Raw genomic sequence first — 18,043 nt, 5'->3', positions numbered from 1 at the left:
GAGGAGAAAGAGAGAGAAAGAGAGGAGACAGAGAAGGCAGTGGTGGCGGGACCAGAAGGAGAGGGAGTAAAGGAGTGGGGGGACAGTAAAGAGGTAAGATCACGAGTAGAGGAGCTGAGGGAGATGGTAGGGGGGCTGACGGACACGGTGAATGACGCGGTGGGGGGCCTGACGGACGCAGATAGGGATGTTCCCTGGCTGCGCCCTCCACCGATAAAAAGACCTAAAAAGTGGGAGCGTAAGGACAGCAGGAGGAGGAAGGCTGGTAAGGGGGGGGTAGGGCAGGGGGGAGAGGATGCGGGGCCCTCATGGGCTCCCTCCTCTTCATGCTCTTTACACCCCTGGCTGAGCTGGACCTTCCAGGCATTGCCCAGGGTTGGGGACGGAGGAAGGTGGTAATTTTTTGTTTGAGGGCATGGGGTGCTCGGGCCAGAGTCAGGAGGAGGGCGGGGTGATAGATTTAAGTGGGGGGCACAAGACAGAGTGTTCGCTTGTGCCGGGCACTGATTCTGTATACAGGGGAGAGGGGATGGTGGCCGACGGCGGAGCGTCAGGAGTGGAGGAGGCGTCCCCGTCGGTCGGGAGGATGGGGTGAGTTTATTTGGATTGTTTGTTGTTAGTATGGGTTTGGTTTGTAGGTGAGAAGGGGAGGGAAGATGTTTTCCTGGGTCTTTGTTTAAGGGTTTTTGGTTTGTGTAATTATTATAAATGCCTAGTTATGATTTTGATTGGAATATATGGTTTTGTATTGAACGGCATAGAAAGTAATAAATATATTTTGTAAAAAAAAAATCTGTTCTTATCAGTTTAATATCTGATACGTCCCCCATCGGGGGACTACATATTAAATGGATTTTTCGAACAGGGAGTCGGAAATGGGGCTTGCTCCGTCCGCTCCACGCATCGACCCGGTATTGCAGTACCTCCGGGAATGGTGCAACACTTTTCTCCCATTGTCAAGGAAAAAGAAATACACCAAATCTATGTAAAACAGCTAGCAGAAGAAGAGAAGGAATGAAAAAAGAAGAATCATCCAAACTGAAACAAGTGCGAAGCCCCCTTCATGGGGGTCCCCGTTTTCCCGCCATTTTTTAAAAAAAAAATAAAAAAAAAAATAATAATACATTGGCCAGGAGTGTGTGTGTGTGTGTGTGTGTGTGTGTGTGTGTGTGTGTGTGTGTGTGTTTTGAGCCCCCAAAAAATACAATCACTTCACCAGGATTGTTTGTGTGTGTGTGTGTGTGTGTGTGTGTGTGTGTGTGTGTGTGTGTGTGTGTGTGTGTGTGTTTTGAGCCCCCCAAAAATACAATCACTTCACCAGGATTGTGTGTGTGTGTGTGTGTGTGTGTGTGTTTTGAGCCCCCAAAAATACAATCACTTCACCAGGATTGTGTGTGTGTGTGTGTGTGTGTGTGTGTGTTTTTGAGCCCCCCAAAAATACAATCACTTCACCAGGATTGTTTGTGTGTGTGTGTGTGTGTGTGTGTGTGTGTGTGTGTGTGTGTGTGTGTGTGTGTGTGTGTTTTGAGCCCCCCCAAAAATACAATCACTTCACCAGGATTGTGTGTGTGTGTGTGTGTGTGTGTGTTTTTGAGCCCCCCCAAAAATACAATCACTTCACCAGGATTGTGTGTGTGTGTGTGTGTGTGTGTGTTTTTGAGCCCCCAAAAACAATCCTTCCCAGTTGTCTGTCTGTCTGTCTGTCTGTCTGTCTGTCTGTCTGTCTGTGACTTTTTACCCACAGCCCTCGAAAACTTGGAAGAGTGGGTTCGGGGACCACCGCGGGGACCCGGCCTAGAGTGCACCGTGTGTGTCTCGGGCCCCGACCTCTGACTTCCATACGACTCTGGTTTCTCTTCATTACGCACAAGCCTTTCGCCTTTTACTAAAGACTTCCGTGGAGAGGAACACTTACGAGTTCAACGTATTTTTGGAAGGGCTTTGCTTCTGGCAGAGCCCGGTATCTTGTTTCAAGAGAAATTGACAGAGATGACGCCGAGACTTTTTGCTCAGGCGTTTGACTTGAAGCCGGCTGACCGACCGGCGTATTTTTTCCACTCAAAGTAGTCGCTCGGGCAATTGAGTTCAAGCCCGACGATGACTGGTGTATTTGCCGGGCATTGAACAAATAGTCGCACTAGGATTAAAGAGCTAGTGACCTAACGACGCATTAGCGACTTTTAAAAAAAAACACACCCGCCTGTCACCAGGGAAGCGTTGGGTGAGGAGGAGCCAACTTTTGCCAAACCGATGAGGTCTGCCGAGGCCCCCGGGGGCCCGGCGGGTGCAGGGGTCAATTTGTGGGTTATCGCTTCTCGGCCTTTTGGCTCAGATCAAGCTTGGTACCGAGGTGCCCCAGAGCTCGCTGAGTCAAGAGGTCGAAGGTGGTAGGGCGGAGAGCTTTTTGGTAGGAAGCTTCTTTAATTTTCCCTCCAATTTTTTGGATCACATTTATCAAGGACAAAATGGCGCAGAATCCAAACAGCAGGTCGGTTCCTGGAATGGGTCTGGCGAACACGGTACGTTTTTCATGGAGAGATAAGGAGTTGGAGCCAGCCGGTCGAGAAACCTTTGGGAGGACGATCTTGTTGGGTGTATTGAAGTTGGCGGTCAAGGACGTGTTTTGCCTCCAAGGGAATCCCACGGAAGCAGCGTATGATGTGACTTTTTATAACGAAGAAAAGCATGATGAAATCATGCAGAAGGTGAGAGAAGTTGGAGCTGGGAGGCCGATGTGCCATTATGAGGTCACAAGCTTGGCAAGAAATAATTTTCGAGTGGTAACAGTCAACATCTATAACCCCCATGTCAAGGATGAAGAAGTGAGGGCCTTTCTGGGGAGGTATATGGACAAGGTATCCTCAGCAAGGCTCCTCAGGGACTCCCTGGGGTTTTGGAATGGGAGGAGAGGTTTCCAGGCCCTACTCAGGGAGGACCCAAAGGGACAGGGTGGCTACCTCCATCCCCCCGCTATGTTCTCCCTGGGGGCTGACAGGGGGACGTTGTTTTACGCACGTCAGCCCCCGTTTTGCAGGCGTTGTATGGCCTACGGCCATACCCTCGCCTCGTGCAGTACAAAAAAGTGCAGATTTTGTGGATCTGGAGAGCACGAGGCGAGGGACTGCGACGAGCCGAAGGCGTGCCACGGGTGTGGCTCGTCTACACACCTGTGGCGGGAGTGCCCGGCTCGCCAGAGGTCATACGCGTCTGCAGCGGGGGGAACAGGAGCGGGGATGGGGGAAGAAGAGGGGAAGGAAGGGCATCACAGGAAAAGGACAAGAGACAAGAACGGAAAGAAGAGGAGCAAGGAGTGACAGCAGGAGGGCAAGGGAAAAAAGAAGACACGGGAGCAGAAGAAGGAAAGGAATCGAAAGGAAGAAAGGGAGTGGAGGAGCGAGAGACAGCGACAATGGAGGGAGAGGTGGTGGAGGGGGTGCCGGTGGCGGGGAGGAGGAGGAGGAGGGAAGGGGGTGAGGGAGTGGGGGGACAGCATGTCGAGCGCCCTCGTTGAGGAGTTGAGGGGAATGGTGGAGGAGCTGGCGGAGAGGGGGAGTGGTGTCTCTCCGCTGCCTCCAAAGCCGAAGAAGAAAGGGAAGAGGGGGAGCTCGGCATGCTGTGAGAGGGAGGGGGGTGAGGGGGGGAAGGGGGTGGCCAAGCGTGTGATGGGGGAGGGAAGAACGCCTTTGGCATCGCTGTTTGCCTCAGCCCCCCAACAGCTGGTGGAGGGAGACTCCCAGGGCGTGGCGCTGGGCTGGGTGTCTGAGGGGGGATCTCAACTCCTGCTTGGGGAGGTGGGATCTCCTGCTCTTGACCTCAGTCCAGCTGCCGTTGGGGAGAGAGGAGAGGAGGGTGTTGGTGGGGAACCCAGGATGCAGGGAACTCCAAGGCCTAACACCATCCCTGCATCCTGGGTTGGAGAGATGGAGGAGGACGGGGGGACGTCAGGAGAGGAGAGGACGTCCCCGCCGGATGAGACGAAGCAGGGGAGCATCGGGTGAGTCTCCTGTTTTTTGGTTAATTTGGGGTTGCATTTCATTGATGTAAGGTTTTATAATTTATTTTTAAATGAAATTTTCTGTTAATATTTTTAGTTTAAATGTAAGGGGTTTAAGGGATTTTGTTAAGAGGAGGGCGGTATTTAGTTTTTTGGAAGGGGTGGGTTTTGATGTTTGTTTTTTACAGGAGGTTCACCTGAGGGATGGAGGGGATGTCATCAGGTTTAGTAGGGAGTGGGATAAGGGGGAGTCAGTTTGGGGTATAGGTGGGGTGCATTCTACAGGGGTGGGGATTTTGTTTGGGAATAGGGAGGTGAAGGTGGAGGGATCTTTTGTTGTAATGCAGGGGAGGGTGTTGGGGGTGGATGTCACTTTTAGGGATAGTAGGTATAGGTTAGTGGTGGTGTATGGGCCACAGGTGGCGGCAGACAGGAGGGAGATGGTGGACTGTCTGACGCCCCTGTGTGTTACAAATAGGCACTTAGTGATAGGGGGGGATTTTAATATAGATTTAGGGGTAGGGGGAGATAGTAGTGCAGGCGCCATCACCGGGCTAATGGCTTGTCATGGTCTGGTTGATGGAGGTCTGCACTCTACTCCGACAATGGCTGGTCCCACATGGCGCAACTCCCGGGGGGTTGCGCGGAGGCTCGACTACATTTTCCTATCTAGGTCTTTGGGTCAGTTGTCTGGGCGGCTGTTGCCTGTGTCTTTCTCGGATCACGACGGGGTGCTCCTGCAGGTGGGGTCGCCAGTCTGCCTCTTCGGTAGGGGGTACTGGAAATTAGATCGGGATGTGCTGGAGGAGCAAGCTTTCGTTGACACCTTTTTTGGTTTCTTTCGGGGGCTTGAAGGCCTCCGGTCCATGTGCGAGGGGGTGTTAGAGTGGTGGGATTTAGTTAAGGTAAGGATTAGGGCTTTTATAATAGGATATTGTAAGAGGAAAAAAAGGGAGGAAAGGAGGGAGGTGGATCGTATCCAAAGGTTGCTCGAACTCGAGTACGAGGCAGGCAACCTCGGCGGGTCGATTGACTGGGAGAGATCCACTGACCTGAAGGCGCAGCTCAGGGAGCTGCAGGAGCGGAAGGCTCGAGCTTTCCTGGAGCGTGCGCATAATGGCTTTCTAGAACATAATGAGACTTGTTCCGCTATGTTCTTTAAGTCGGTTAGGGGCAGACAGAGTAGGAAGATAATGCATGGGGTGAGGAAAGAAGATGGTAGCATAGTTAGAAAACCGGAGGAAATGGTCAGGGTAACAACTGATCATTTCCGAGGTTTATTTAAAGAGAGGGTAATAGATGTAGAACAGGGAAATGTGTTTTTAGAACACTTGTCCCGGCGATTGCCGGAGGACATTAGAGATGCGATGGAGGCTCAGATCTCCCTCGAGGAGGTTGAGAGCGCTCTCAGGAGGATGGGAAAAGGGAAGGTGCCTGGGATGGATGGGCTGCCGGCCGAGTTTTACCTCAAGTTTTGGGGTATACTTGGACCAGTGGTTCTCGAAGTCTTGAAGGCCATCCTTGAGACGGGGGTCCCGGGGGATCAATGGCGGTCGGTGTGCTGTCACTTCTTTATAAGAAGGGGGAAGCAACTGACCTTGGCAACTGGCGGCCGTTGACCATGCTGTGCGTAGATTACAAGCTACTTGCAAAGGTTTTAGCGGACCGGTTGCGCACAGCCCTTCCCTACGTCGTCCATGAGGATCAGACGTGCGGGGTAGAGGGTCGCTCGATCAGATGGAACCTACAGTTGATCAGGGACTCCATCGCTTGGGTAGAAGATAGGGGGCTGCCTTTAATGGTAGCAGCGCTAGATCAGGCGAAAGCCTTTGATCGCGTGAATAGATCCTTTCTATTCAGGGTGTTAGGTAGATTAGGATTTGGGGAGAAGTTTATAGGATGGATCCGTACATTATATGTCGGAGCAGGGTGCCGAGTTAGTGTAAACAGTCACTTAGGTGACGTTTTTGACCTCTCGTCTGGGGTCAGGCAGGGATGCCCGCTCTCGGCTCTCCTCTTCGTTCTGTACATGGAGCCTCTGGGGGCTGCCATTAGGGCAGACACAGGGGTGGAGGGCTTGCTGATCCCTGGAAGTGGCGGTCTCCGTGTCAAGTTGACACAGTACGCCGACGACACATCCTTGCTGCTTTGCAAGGACTCGTGCCTGACAAGGTCCCTTGCCATTATTGGGGACTTCACCCGAGCGTCGGGGGCGGTTCTTAACCACGCGAAGTCTTCCGTTAAGTTTTTCGGAAGATGGAGTGGTAGGACGGATGTGCCCGGAGGGTTATCTCTCTGTAACGGGGCCCTGAGGATACTCGGGGTCCATTTTGAGACCTCCGGCTCAGCGACGCTGAACTGGAACATGGGCATCGCAGTGGTACAGAAGAAGCTAGCGATGTGGAGGGCTAGGTCTTTGTCCTTTTTAGGCAAGGTCCTGGTTCTCAAGGTGGATGTATTGCCATCTCTATTGTATTTGGCGTACATCTACCCATTGCCGGCTAGTCTGAGGAGGCCTCTAGTGAGGCTGGTGTTTCAGTTCATGTGGGGTGGCAGGTACGAGTGGGTCGCCAGGGCACGCATGATCTGTCCCATCGGGGAGGGAGGTAGGGGGGTACCACATCTCCCCCTCAAGCTGGACGCAATTTTTGTTTCATTTCTGTTGACGGAGCTTGCTCAGCCAGTACTGCACCCGTCCGGTTACCTCCTGCGGGTGTTCTTCTCGTATCAGGCGAGAAGCGTAATGGTGTGGTCTAACACGGGTCCTCGGGCGGAACAGCTGCCGTGGCACTTTGGCCATGCGGCCAAGTGGCTGCGTGCGCACCCCGAGGTTGAAGTCGCCCGAGTAGGTTTAGATCACAGGCACCTGTACGAGGAGGTTAGACGGGCAGTAAGTCCAGCACCTGTGGTGGGCATCCCGGCGGTGGTCTGGGAGGGAGTGCAGGCGCGGGGTCTAGACAACAGGCTCAAGGACCTGAATTGGTTGAGCCTCCACAAGTGTTTGCCGGTACGCTCCACCATGTACCGGCATAGCTTGGCGCGATCCCCCACCTGCCCAAGGCTTTCTTGTGGCAGGGAGGAGACTGTGCGCCATGTCTTTTGGGACTGTGCCATTGCCGGAGTAGTATGGGCAAAGGCACGGGTGTTGTTAGGAAGGGTTAGAGGGGATTTTGTTTTGACTTGGGCTAGGTTAGAGAGAGGTGTAGGGAGAGCGAGGGGGACGGATAGGGATAGGTTTCTGCTCTGGCTTCTCATGAGCCTCTTTAAGCGAGGGCTGTGGGAAGCCAGGCAGAACATGGTCAAGACAGGGAGAGATTGGGGGTGGAAGGAATTGTGAGGAGGGTGGAAGGAGATTTGAGGGGGAGGATGAAGAGGGAGGAGACGAAGTGGGGGCAGCACGCTGCCCGGGAGAGATGGAAGGGGGGATTAGGGCTGGGGTTATTTTAGATTAGGGACGGGAAGATAGGGAAAGTTAGTGTTTAGGATGACGGGGAGGGATGATGCTCCCCTGAGTTTTTTGTTTTGGGTTTTCGTTTGGTTTGTGAATTAAAAATGCCATTATTATTTGCGTTTGAATGGAGTGTATGATTTTGTGTTGTATTGTATGAATGGCATTGAATGTAATAAATTATTTTTTTCTAAAAAAAAATCTGTTCTTATCAGTTTAATATCTGATACGTCCCCATCGGGGGACTACATATTAAATGGATTTTTCGAACAGGGAGTCGGAAATGGGGCTTGCTCCGTCCGGCTCCACGCATCGACCCGGTATTGCAGTACCTCCGGGAATGGTGCAACACTTTTCTCCCATTGTCAAGGAAAAAGAAATACACCAAATCTATGTAAAACAGCTAGCAGAAGAAGAGAAGGAATGAAAAAGAAGAATCATCCAAACTGAAACAAGTGCGAAGCCCCCTTCATGGGGGTCCCCGTTTTCCCGCCATTTTACTTAAAAAAAAAAAAAAAAAAAATACATTGGCCAGGAGTGTGTGTGTGTGTGTGTGTGTGTGTGTGTGTGTGTGTGTGTGTGTGTGTGTGTTTTTGAGCCCCCAAAAATACAATCACTTCACCAGGATTGTTTGTGTGTGTGTGTGTGTGTGTGTGTGTGTGTGTGTGTGTGTGTGTGTGTGTGTGTGTTTTGAGCCCCCAAAAATACAATCACTTCACCAGGTTGTGTGTGTGTGTGTGTGTGTGTGTGTGTTTGAGCCCCCAAAAATACAATCACTTCACCAGGATTGTGTGTGTGTGTGTGTGTGTGTTTTTTGAGCCCCCAAAAATACAATCACTTCACCAGGATTGTTTGTGTGTGTGTGTGTGTGTGTGTGTGTGTGTGTGTGTGTGTGTGTGTGTGTGTGTGTGTGTTTTTGAGCCCCCCCCAAAAATACAATCACTTCACCAGGATTGTGTGTGTGTGTGTGTGTGTGTGTGTTTTGAGCCCCCCCCAAAAATACAATCACTTCACCAGGATTGTGTGTGTGTGTGTGTGTGTGTGTGTGTGTTTTGAGCCCCCCAAAAATACAATCACTTCACCAGGATTGTCTGTCTGTCTGTCTGTCTGTCTGTCTGTCTGTCTGTGACTTTTTACCCACAGCCCTCGAAAACTTGGAAGAGTGGGTTCGGGGACCACCCGCGGGGACCCGGCCTAGAGTGCACCGTGTGTGTCTCGGGCCCCGACCTCTGACTTCCATACGACTCTGGTTTCTCTTCATTACGCACAAGCCTTTCGCCTTTTACTAAAGACTTCCGTGGAGAGGAACACTTACGAGTTCAACGTATTTTTGGAAGGGCTTTGCTTCTGGCAGAGCCCGGTATCTTGTTTCAAGAGAAATTGACAGAGATGACGCCGAGACTTTTTGCTCAGGCGTTTGACTTGAAGCCGGCTGACCGACCGGCGTATTTTTTTCCACTCAAAGTAGTCGCTCGGGCAATTGAGTTCAAGCCCGACGATGACTGGTGTATTTGCCGGGCATTGAACAAATAGTCGCACTAGGATTAAAGAGCTAGTGACCTAACGACGCATTAGCGACTTTTAAAAAAAAACACACCCGCCTGTCACCAGGGAAGCGTTGGGTGAGGAGGAGCCAACTTTTGCCAAACCGATGAGGTCTGCCGAGGCCCCCGGGGGCCCGGCGGGTGCAGGGGTCAATTTGTGGGTTATCGCTTCTCGGCCTTTTGGCTCAGATCAAGCTTGGTACCGAGGTGCCCCAAAGCCCGCTGAGCCAAAAGGTCGAAGGAAGGCAGGAGGGAGGAAAGTTTGTTGTTTTGGTATTTGGATTCACGGTTGATTTATTTTGCCGCTCTTTTTCAGTTTTTCTTTTTGGAAGAAAGCGGAGGCGAGTGCGCCAATTTTCTTTGCGGAGATGGCGCAGGCTTCTACATGGAGGCCAGTCCCTAGGATGGGGTTGGCGAATACGGTGCGATTTGCCTGGAAGGATAAGGCGACGGAGCCAATTGGCAGAGATGAGTTTGGGAGGACCATTTTGATTGAGATCCTTGGTCTGACGGTGGAGGATGTGTTCTGCCTCCAAGACAACCCTTTGGAGGGGGCATACGATGTGGCGCTACACACTGAAGTGAAGCACGATGACGTTCTCAGAAGGGCGAGAGAAGTGCAAGCAGAGAGGCCGGTGTCTCATTACTTGGTGACCAGCTTGGCGAAGAGTAATTTCAGGGTTGTGAATGTGAACATTTACAACCCTTACGTGAAGGACGAGGAGGTGAGGGCCTTTCTGGGGAGATACATGGATAGTGTCTCCTCAGGAAGGCACCTCAAGGATTCTTTGGGTTTTTGGACCGGGAGGAGGGGTTTCCAGGCCCTCCTAAGAGAGGACCCAAAAGGATTGGGTGGATACCTCCATCCTCCGGCGATGTTCTCCCTGGGGGCTGACAGGGGGACGTTGCATTATGCCCGTCAGCCTCCGTACTGCAGGCGTTGTATGGCCTACGGCCACGTCCTCGCCTCGTGCAGCATAAAGAAGTGCAGGTATTGTGGATCTGCAGAGCACGAGGCGAGGGACTGTGACGCGCCGAAGGCATGTCACAGGTGTGGCATGCTGACGCACCTGTGGCGTGAATGCCCGGCGCGGCAGGGGTCATACGCGTCTGCAGCTGGGGGGGGAACGAGAGCCGGGGATGGGGGTAGAAGGAGGGACCAAGAACTGAGTACTGGAACAGAGGGAGTGGACACACGGGTGGAAGAGGAGGAGAAAACGGAAGCGGGAGGAGAAAAAGAAAAAGAAGACAACAGCATAGTGGAAACAGAAGGGCAGAAGGCTGAAGGAGAGCAGGAGGAGGAAGGAGACAGGAGAGTGAAGGGGCCAGAGAAGACGGCTGTGGAGAGGAAGGAGACGGAGAAGGCAACAGAGAGGGAGGAGACTGGGAAGACGGCGGTGGAGAAGAAAGAGATAGAAAGGAAGGAGACAGGGAAGAAGGTGGTGGAGGAGAAAGAGACAGAAAGGAAGGAGAGAGGGAAGAAGGTGGTGGAGGAGAAAGAGACAGAAAGGAAGGAGACAGGGAAGAAGGTGGTGGAGGAGAAAGAGACAGAAAGGAAGGAGACAGGGAAGAAGGTGGTGGAGGAGAAAGAGACAGAAAGGAAGGAGAGAGGGAAGAAGGTGGTGGAGGAGAAAGAGAGAGAAAGGGAGGAGACAGGGAAGAAGGTGGTGGAGGAGAAAGAGACAGAAAGGAAGGAGACAGGGAAGAAGGTGGTGGAGAAGAAAGAGACAGAAAGGAAGGAGACAGGGAAGAAGGTGGTGGAGAAGAAAGAAACAAAAAGGGAGGAGAAAGAGAAGGCAGTGGTGGCGGGACCAGTAGGAGAAGGAGTGAAGGAGTGGGGGGACAGTAAAGAGGTGAGATCACGGGTGGAGGAGCTGAGGGAGATGGTGGGGGGGCTGCCGGACAATATGAATGAAGCGAGGGGGGTTGACGGACGAGGAAAGGAATGTTCCCTGGCTGCGCCCTCCACCAATAAAGAGACCTAAGAAGGGGGAGCGCCCGGAAAGCAGGAGGAAGAAGGGTGGTAAAAGGGTGGTGGTGAAGGAAGGGCAAGGGGGAGAGGATGCTGGGCCCTCGTGGGCTCCCTCTTCTTCCTGTTCCTTTACACCCCTGGCAGAGCTGGACCTCCCAGGCATGGCCCAGGATTGGGGGATGGAGGAAGGAGCAAGTTTTCTGTTTGGGGGCATGGGGTGCTCGGGTCTGAGTTCGGAGGAGGGCCGGGTGGTGGATTTGAGTGGGGGGCACAAGACACAGAGTGTGGGTGTGCCGGGAATTGGTTTTGTTTCTAGGGGAGAGGGGATGGTGGCCGACGGTGGAGCGTCAGGAGTGGAGGAGGCGTCCCCGTCGGTCGGGAGTATAGGGTGAGTGTTTAATTTTGGTTATTTGATATGTGTATGGGTTTTGGTTTGTAGGCGGGAAGGGGAGGGTAGATGCTCTCATGACGTTTTGGTTTTTGGGTTTGGTTATTATTGAATAGTTTTGAAATGTTTAATGGAATTTGTGTTTGAATTGATTGATTGTATAAGATTTTTGTTGGGTTTTGAACGTAATAAATATATTTTATAAAAAAAAAAAATCTGTTCTTATCAGTTTAATATCTGATACGTCCCCCATCGGGGGACTACATATTAAATGGATTTTTCGAACAGGGAGTCGGAAATGGGGCTTGCTCCGTCCGCTCCACGCATCGACCCGGTATTGCAGTACCTCCGGGAATGGTGCAACACTTTTCTCCCATTGTCAAGGAAAAAGAAATACACCAAATCTATGTAAAACAGCTAGCAGAAGAAGAGAAGGAATGAAAAAAGAAGAATCATCCAAACTGAAACAAGTGCGAAGCCCCCTTCATGGGGGTCCCCGTTTTCCCGCCATTTTACTTAAAAAAATAAAAAATAAATAAATAAATAATAATACATTGGCCAGGAGTGTGTGTGTGTGTGTGTGTGTGTGTGTGTGTGTGTGTGTGTGTGTGTGTGTGTGTGTGTTTTTGAGCCCCCAAAAATACAATCACTTCACCAGGATTGTTTGTGTGTGTGTGTGTGTGTGTGTGTGTGTGTGTGTGTGTGTGTGTGTGTGTGTGTGTGTTTTTGAGCCCCCAAAAATACAATCACTTCACCAGGATTGTGTGTGTGTGTGTGTGTGTGTGTGTGTTTTGAGCCCCCAAAAAAATACAATCACTTCACCAGGATTGTGTGTGTGTGTGTGTGTGTGTGTGTGTTTTGAGCCCCCCAAAAATACAATCACTTCACCAGGATTGTGTGTGTGTGTGTGTGTGTGTGTGTGTTTTGAGCCCCCCAAAAATACAATCACTTCACCAGGATTGTCTGTCTGTCTGTCTGTCTGTCTGTCTGTCTGTCTGTCTGTCTGTCTGTGACTTTTTACCCACAGCCCTCGAAAACTTGGAAGAGTGGGTTCGGGGACCACCCGCGGGGACCCGGCCTAGAGTGCACCGTGTGTGTCTCGGGCCCCGACCTCTGACTTCCATACGACTCTGGTTTCTCTTCATTACGCACAAGCCTTTCGCCTTTTACTAAAGACTTCCGTGGAGAGGAACACTTACGAGTTCAACGTATTTTTGGAAGGGCTTTGCTTCTGGCAGAGCCCGGTATCTTGTTTCAAGAGAAATTGACAGAGATGACGCCGAGACTTTTTGCTCAGGCGTTTGACTTGAAGCCGGCTGACCGACCGGCGTATTTTTTCCACTCAAAGTAGTCGCTCGGGCAATTGAGTTCAAGCCCGACGATGACTGGTGTATTTGCCGGGCATTGAACAAATAGTCGCACTAGGATTAAAGAGCTAGTGACCTAACGACGCATTAGCGACTTTTTAAAAAAACACACCCGCCTGTCACCAGGGAAGCGTTGGGTGAGGAGGAGCCAACTTTTGCCAAACCGATGAGGTCTGCCGAGGCCCCCGGGGGCCCGGCGGGTGCAGGGGTCAATTTGTGGGTTATCGCTTCTCGGCCTTTTGGCTCAGATCAAGTGTAGTTACCTTGTCAGTGCTGCACTTGATCAGAGAAGCGATCGTAGGCCGGAGGGCGCCCGGGAAATTGTGCTATTTATTTTTGTCAAATCATTATTTATTGTCATTATTGTTGTTTTTTTGTCTCACCCTTGTTTATTCTTTGTCCTGGGTTAGGTGGTGGTTTTGGTGGTGGACTACAGGTGCACCAGCACCTGTAGGGTGAGTTTAAAGGCCCTCTGGTCTTTTTTCCTTAGTTATTTAATTTATTTGTGTTTTTCCCCTGCTTGTCCAGTTTTGCATCTCTCCTCCCCTGTGTATCCTATAGTCCCCTCCTTAGCTCCTCCCATTGTCTTCAGTTGTGTGTTGTCTGCTAGCTGGGGTGGCTTTCTGGCTTGTCGGCCTGCTAGCTTTAGCTTGGCCTGCTAGCCTGCCCCTTAGGCGTGGCAGGCATTGTTTGACTGTTTTTTTTCTTTACCCCCATCCCCTTTGTATCCTTAGTTTTTTTCTGTTTCTTGTTATTTGTGTTGCCAACTGAGGGACCTTTTGCTGGCTAGCCTGCTAGCTGGTTAGCATAGCCTGGCCTGCTGGTGAGGCCTGCTAGCCTTCGTGTCCCTCAAGTTTGGGCAGGTGTTTGTTAGTCAGTGTGTCCTTTTTTCTCCCTTACCCCCTTGTTCCCCCTTTTACTTTAATTAATTTGTTTTGTTAGTCTTGTGCATTGTTAGTCTTACCCCCTAGTTTGTCTTCCCTTTTGGTTGGTGCGCCGTGTTTGTTTTTGTTGTAAGGCCTCTTGGCTGGTGGGCCTGCCAGCTGGTAGGCTTAGCCTGGCCTGCTGGCGGGGCCTGCTAGCTTTCTAGCCTTAGTTTGGTTGTGTGGTTTAATTTTTGTCTCTCCCTTTTGTGCCTCTCCCTCTTGTGGAAAATATAAAACAAAAAATTCCCCTCCTAGTGTTCCTTCCCATTGTTAATAAGATTAGTTTGGTGCTGTGCTAGATAGGTTGTTGTGTGTCCCGTGGTGCTGGTAGGCCCGGTTAGCTTAGTCTGGCCGAGCCTGCCAGCTTCCTCGGGTGTCTTACACCCCTTTCCTTCTTCCCAACCCCCACACCCAACCCCCTCCCCCCCCCCCTTCCTTTCCCTCCCTTTTTCCCTTCCCCTCCCCCCCTTTTTCACCGGTGTTGGGCTGTAAAGGGAGTGGGCCTCCATCATGTCAGCAGCACAGGTTGGCATGAGGAGGCACCATGCAGTGCGCCTCCTCTTAAAGGAGAAGGGAGGGAAAATAATGGAGTTATCCCGATTGGATTTCTCCAGAAAATTCCTCCAGAAAGAGCTCGGTTTCCATCCCGCGCAGGTAAACTGCATCTTAGCCCTTCCCTATGGGAAGGGCTTCGATGTCAGTTTTGCCAACGCTCAGCTTCCTGCGGGAGTTCTGGGGGCAACTCCAGAACTCCCTGAACATCCAGGGGTCCCTCACAGCCATGTTTGAGGTGACCAAGCTGACGGATAATAGCATTAAAACCGTTATTATCCGTATGTACAATGAAACCGTACAGCCGGAGGACGTTGCAGTATGGCTGGGCAGGTACTGCAACGTGAAGGGGCCCTTGGTCCAGGTGAAGGATCCCGATGGGATCTGGACAGGGGCCTGGAGGGTGACTGTCCAGCAGAGGGAGGATCCTGGGGGCTATGGTGGGTTGAAAGCCATCCCATCCACCATAGTCCTCGGAGAGAATAGAGGCCATGTTCACTACCAGGACCAGCCCAAGCTGTGCCGTAAGTGTGGTGAACATGGCCACCTGGCAGAGGCCTGTAAAAGGTCGTCTGCATGAAGTGCCGGGAGGTGGGCCACCGCTACGAGGAGTGCACGAACGGAAGGTCGTGCAACCTCTGTGGCGAGCGGTCCCACCTCATCCGCGGCTGCCCCTTCTCCTGGGCCAATAAGGTCAGGGCCGAAAGGAGGGAGAGGGAGACGGCGGCCGCGGACCGGACTTCTGAGCGCCAAGGGGAGGGAACGGCAGTTGCCGAGGAGGTGGTGGTGGAGCCGGTGGTGGTTGAGAATGTAGTGGTGGAGCCGGTGGTAGTGGAGGGCGCGGAAGGTGCAGTAGTGGAAAAAGTGGGAGGAGAGGACAACCCCCCCCCAACCCCCCTGCCCCAGATTAATGTGACCCCTGAAGGAGAAAGGGCCGAGAAAGACGGCCCCGGAGAGATCTTGAGTGAGAACTCCCCAAGTGGGTCAGACAGTATGGAGACTGTGTCGGAAAGAGATATGGGAGAGGGGGTGGAGATTCTGGAGGAACACCTCCCCCCACGAAAAAGAAATGCGGAGGAGCTCTCCGACCCCGAACAAGGCGATGAGAAAAAGGGCAAGGTGGAATGGGAGAGCTCCCAGGGGAGGAAGAACCCAGAACCTTCCCCCCAACTCCCCCAACACAATCTCCTTTTTAAGTCCGGTTTTAACCTCCTCTCCCTGCCATCCCCCGTTACCCCGGCGGGAGAGAGAGGAAGTACCAGAGAAATAACCTCCTTTCAACTGTTTAAATGCCTTTTCATTTAGCACTGTTTTTACTCACCTTTTATGGCTTTTAACATCACCACTATAAATGTGAGAAGTATAAAAACAGAAATAAGAGCACAGTCGGTTTTATCCTTTTTAGAAAGGTTTAATTCAGATGTGTTTTTATTACAGGAGTGTGGTCTACCCTTTTTATCCTCTTATAGGAAATGGGAGGACAAGTGGCAGCATGGGCCCTCCATTTGGAGTGGCTCAAATTTTAATAAAAATGACGGTGTTGCCATTTTAATCAAGACCCCACATGTGGTGGTGAGGGGGAGCACGGTGGTGGTAGGTGGGCGCGCTCTTTTAGCCAATTGTACTTTTATGGGGAGGGATTTTAACATGCTAAATGTGTATGGTTTTAACGATAAACATGACCGGTGCGCACTTTTAGAAGACTTGCAGTCCCACATGCTAGGGAGGGATCCTCTAGTGGTGGGTGGGGATTTTAATTGTGTTTTAAATAGAGCAGACAGGAGAGGGGCGGGAGAGGATTTTAAGGTAGATAGGTCAAGTGTTTTATTGCAAGGGCTGTGCAGGGATTTTAAACTGACTGATTGTTTTAAAACCCTGCATCCAAGAGAGGAGGGCTTCACCTGGACCAGTGGTGACGGCACCAGAGCCTCTCGCATTGACTATCTGTTTACCCGGGACTGCCCCCCAACTGATGCTAGAATAACCCCTGCCTTTTTCTCAGATCACGTAATGCTGACGTGCACCCTTTCACTAACTTCGGGTGTGACTGTGGGAAGAGGGCCCTGGAAATTGAACTGTTCCCTTTTAGAAGATGATAGAGTAGTTAGCCAGTACAGGGAGCAGTTCAGCCAGTGGCAGACGCTACAGGACTTCTTTGACACACGAGCACAATGGTGGGAAATGGTGAAGGGTAGGACGAGGACTTTCTTTAGAGAGATAGGAAAGAAGAAAAGCAAAGAAAAAGATAGACGCATGGTGGGACTGCAAAAGCGACTGGAAAGATATTTTAACCTTGGCCAACAGGGCTTTGATTTTAACTATGAAATTAAAGAAGTAAAAAAGGAAATGGCACTTTTAGCTGAACAGAAAAGTAAGGGGGTTATTTTAAGAAGTAAGGAGAGGGAATTAGAAGAGGGGGAGAAGTGTACAAGGTACTTTTTTAAGAAAATAGTTAGTAAGGGTAGGACAATGACAGGTTTAAAAAATAAAGATGGGTTTTTAAAAACAGACACAGAGGGAATGAAAGAAGTAGTCGAGGATTTTTATGGGGAACTGTTTGGGGAAAAAGTTGTATGTGAGGAAACCATGGGGGACGTTTTAACATACATTGACAAGATTTTACCCAACACAGACGACCTGACAAAAGACTTGACGAGGACAGAAATTGACCAAGGACTGAAACATTTTAAGAGGGGTAAATCACCGGGGGAGGACGGCCTCCCTTTGGAGTTTTATCTGACCTTTTGGGATGTTTTAGCCGATGAACTTCTGACTGTTTTTACTGACTTTGAATACCTCGACAGACTACCTGACAGTTTTAGAGTGGGGATCGTGACTCTTTTATATAAGAAAAACGACAGGACGGACCTGAAGAACTGGAGACCGATAACCCTTTTAAATTTTGATTGTAAACTTTTTACCAAGGTTTTAACACTCAGAATGTCTTCTGTCTTAGGGGAGGTGATCCACCCGGATCAAACCTGTGCCATTCCCGGAAGGAAGATCACGGACAGCCTGATACTGATCCGAGATGCCATCTGTTATGCGAGAGACAGAAACATGCGGCTTGTAGTCCTAAATTTAGATTTTGAAAAAGCCTTTGATCGGGTCTCGCACCAGTACCTCTTTAAGGTACTGCAAAAAATGGGTTTCCCGGACAGGTTTTTAGCTTGGGTGGGACTGCTGTACGGGGATATCACCAGCAAAATCCTTGTAAATGGGCATCTGTCAAAAGCAGTGGGAGTACACTGCGGCGTCCGTCAGGGCTGTCCTTTATCTCCCCTTCTGTTTGTGGCCGGCATTGAACCACTGGCACAGGTCTTGAGAAGGGACCAACGGATCAGTGGGGTGGGTATCCCGGGAGTGGGGGGATGACCGCCAAGTGCGTTTTTTACATGGACGACGTCAATATTTTATGCACCGACCTTTTATCCGTCGACAGGACCCTGGACAGGACTGACTGGTACGGACGAGCCTCTGGGGCGAGACTGAACAGAGACAAGACAGAGGCCCAATTTTTCGGACCGTGGGCAGACCCAGACTTGACCAGACTACCACTGACTGTGAAAACGACGGACATAAGGGTACTCGGGGTAAAGTTTGACAGGGAGGGAGGAGGGAGAGGTAATTGGAGTGGGATCCTGGGGACAGTAAGACAGAGACTGGGATTTTGGGGACTACGACAGCTGACTTTTGAGGGCAAGGTTTTAATCATTAAAGCAGTGATTTTACCTGTGCTTTTATTAATCAGTTCTGTTTTTATCCCCCCTAGGAGAACTCTTTTAGCCCTGGAGCGGATGCTGTTTTACTTCTTGTGGGGGAGCAAGTGGGAGAGGCTGAGGAGGGAGGTGG

General features: G+C 51.0%; 3 non-coding genes and 3 pseudogenes across 3 annotated transcripts; all 6 read left to right on the top strand.

The window, feature by feature from the left end:
• The first annotated feature begins 771 nt into the window (after nucleotides 1-771).
• On the top strand, nucleotides 772-945 carry LOC123736231 (uncharacterized; annotated as a pseudogene).
• An 896-nt stretch (nucleotides 946-1,841) lies between these two features.
• LOC123736207 (U5 spliceosomal RNA) lies at nucleotides 1,842-1,958 on the top strand. The gene has a single exon (XR_006765997.1). It is a non-coding gene; the product is annotated as a U5 spliceosomal RNA (small nuclear RNA).
• Nucleotides 1,959-7,621: 5,663 nt separating this feature from the next.
• Nucleotides 7,622-7,796, top strand: LOC123736228 (uncharacterized; annotated as a pseudogene).
• Nucleotides 7,797-8,683: 887 nt separating this feature from the next.
• Nucleotides 8,684-8,800, top strand: LOC123736206 (U5 spliceosomal RNA). The gene has a single exon (XR_006765996.1). It is a non-coding gene; the product is annotated as a U5 spliceosomal RNA (small nuclear RNA).
• A 2,738-nt stretch (nucleotides 8,801-11,538) lies between these two features.
• LOC123736223 (uncharacterized) lies at nucleotides 11,539-11,714 on the top strand (annotated as a pseudogene).
• A 757-nt stretch (nucleotides 11,715-12,471) lies between these two features.
• LOC123736205 (U5 spliceosomal RNA) lies at nucleotides 12,472-12,588 on the top strand. The gene has a single exon (XR_006765995.1). It is a non-coding gene; the product is annotated as a U5 spliceosomal RNA (small nuclear RNA).
• The last annotated feature ends 5,455 nt before the right edge of the window (nucleotides 12,589-18,043 follow it).

The sequence above is a fragment of the Salmo salar genome, unplaced genomic scaffold (assembly GCF_905237065.1).
Source record: "Salmo salar unplaced genomic scaffold, Ssal_v3.1, whole genome shotgun sequence".
In the NCBI taxonomy this organism is placed as follows: domain Eukaryota; kingdom Metazoa; phylum Chordata; class Actinopteri; order Salmoniformes; family Salmonidae; genus Salmo; species Salmo salar.
The sequence above is the reverse complement of the archived record's forward strand: the minus strand, read 5'-3'. Positions and strand labels throughout refer to the sequence as shown.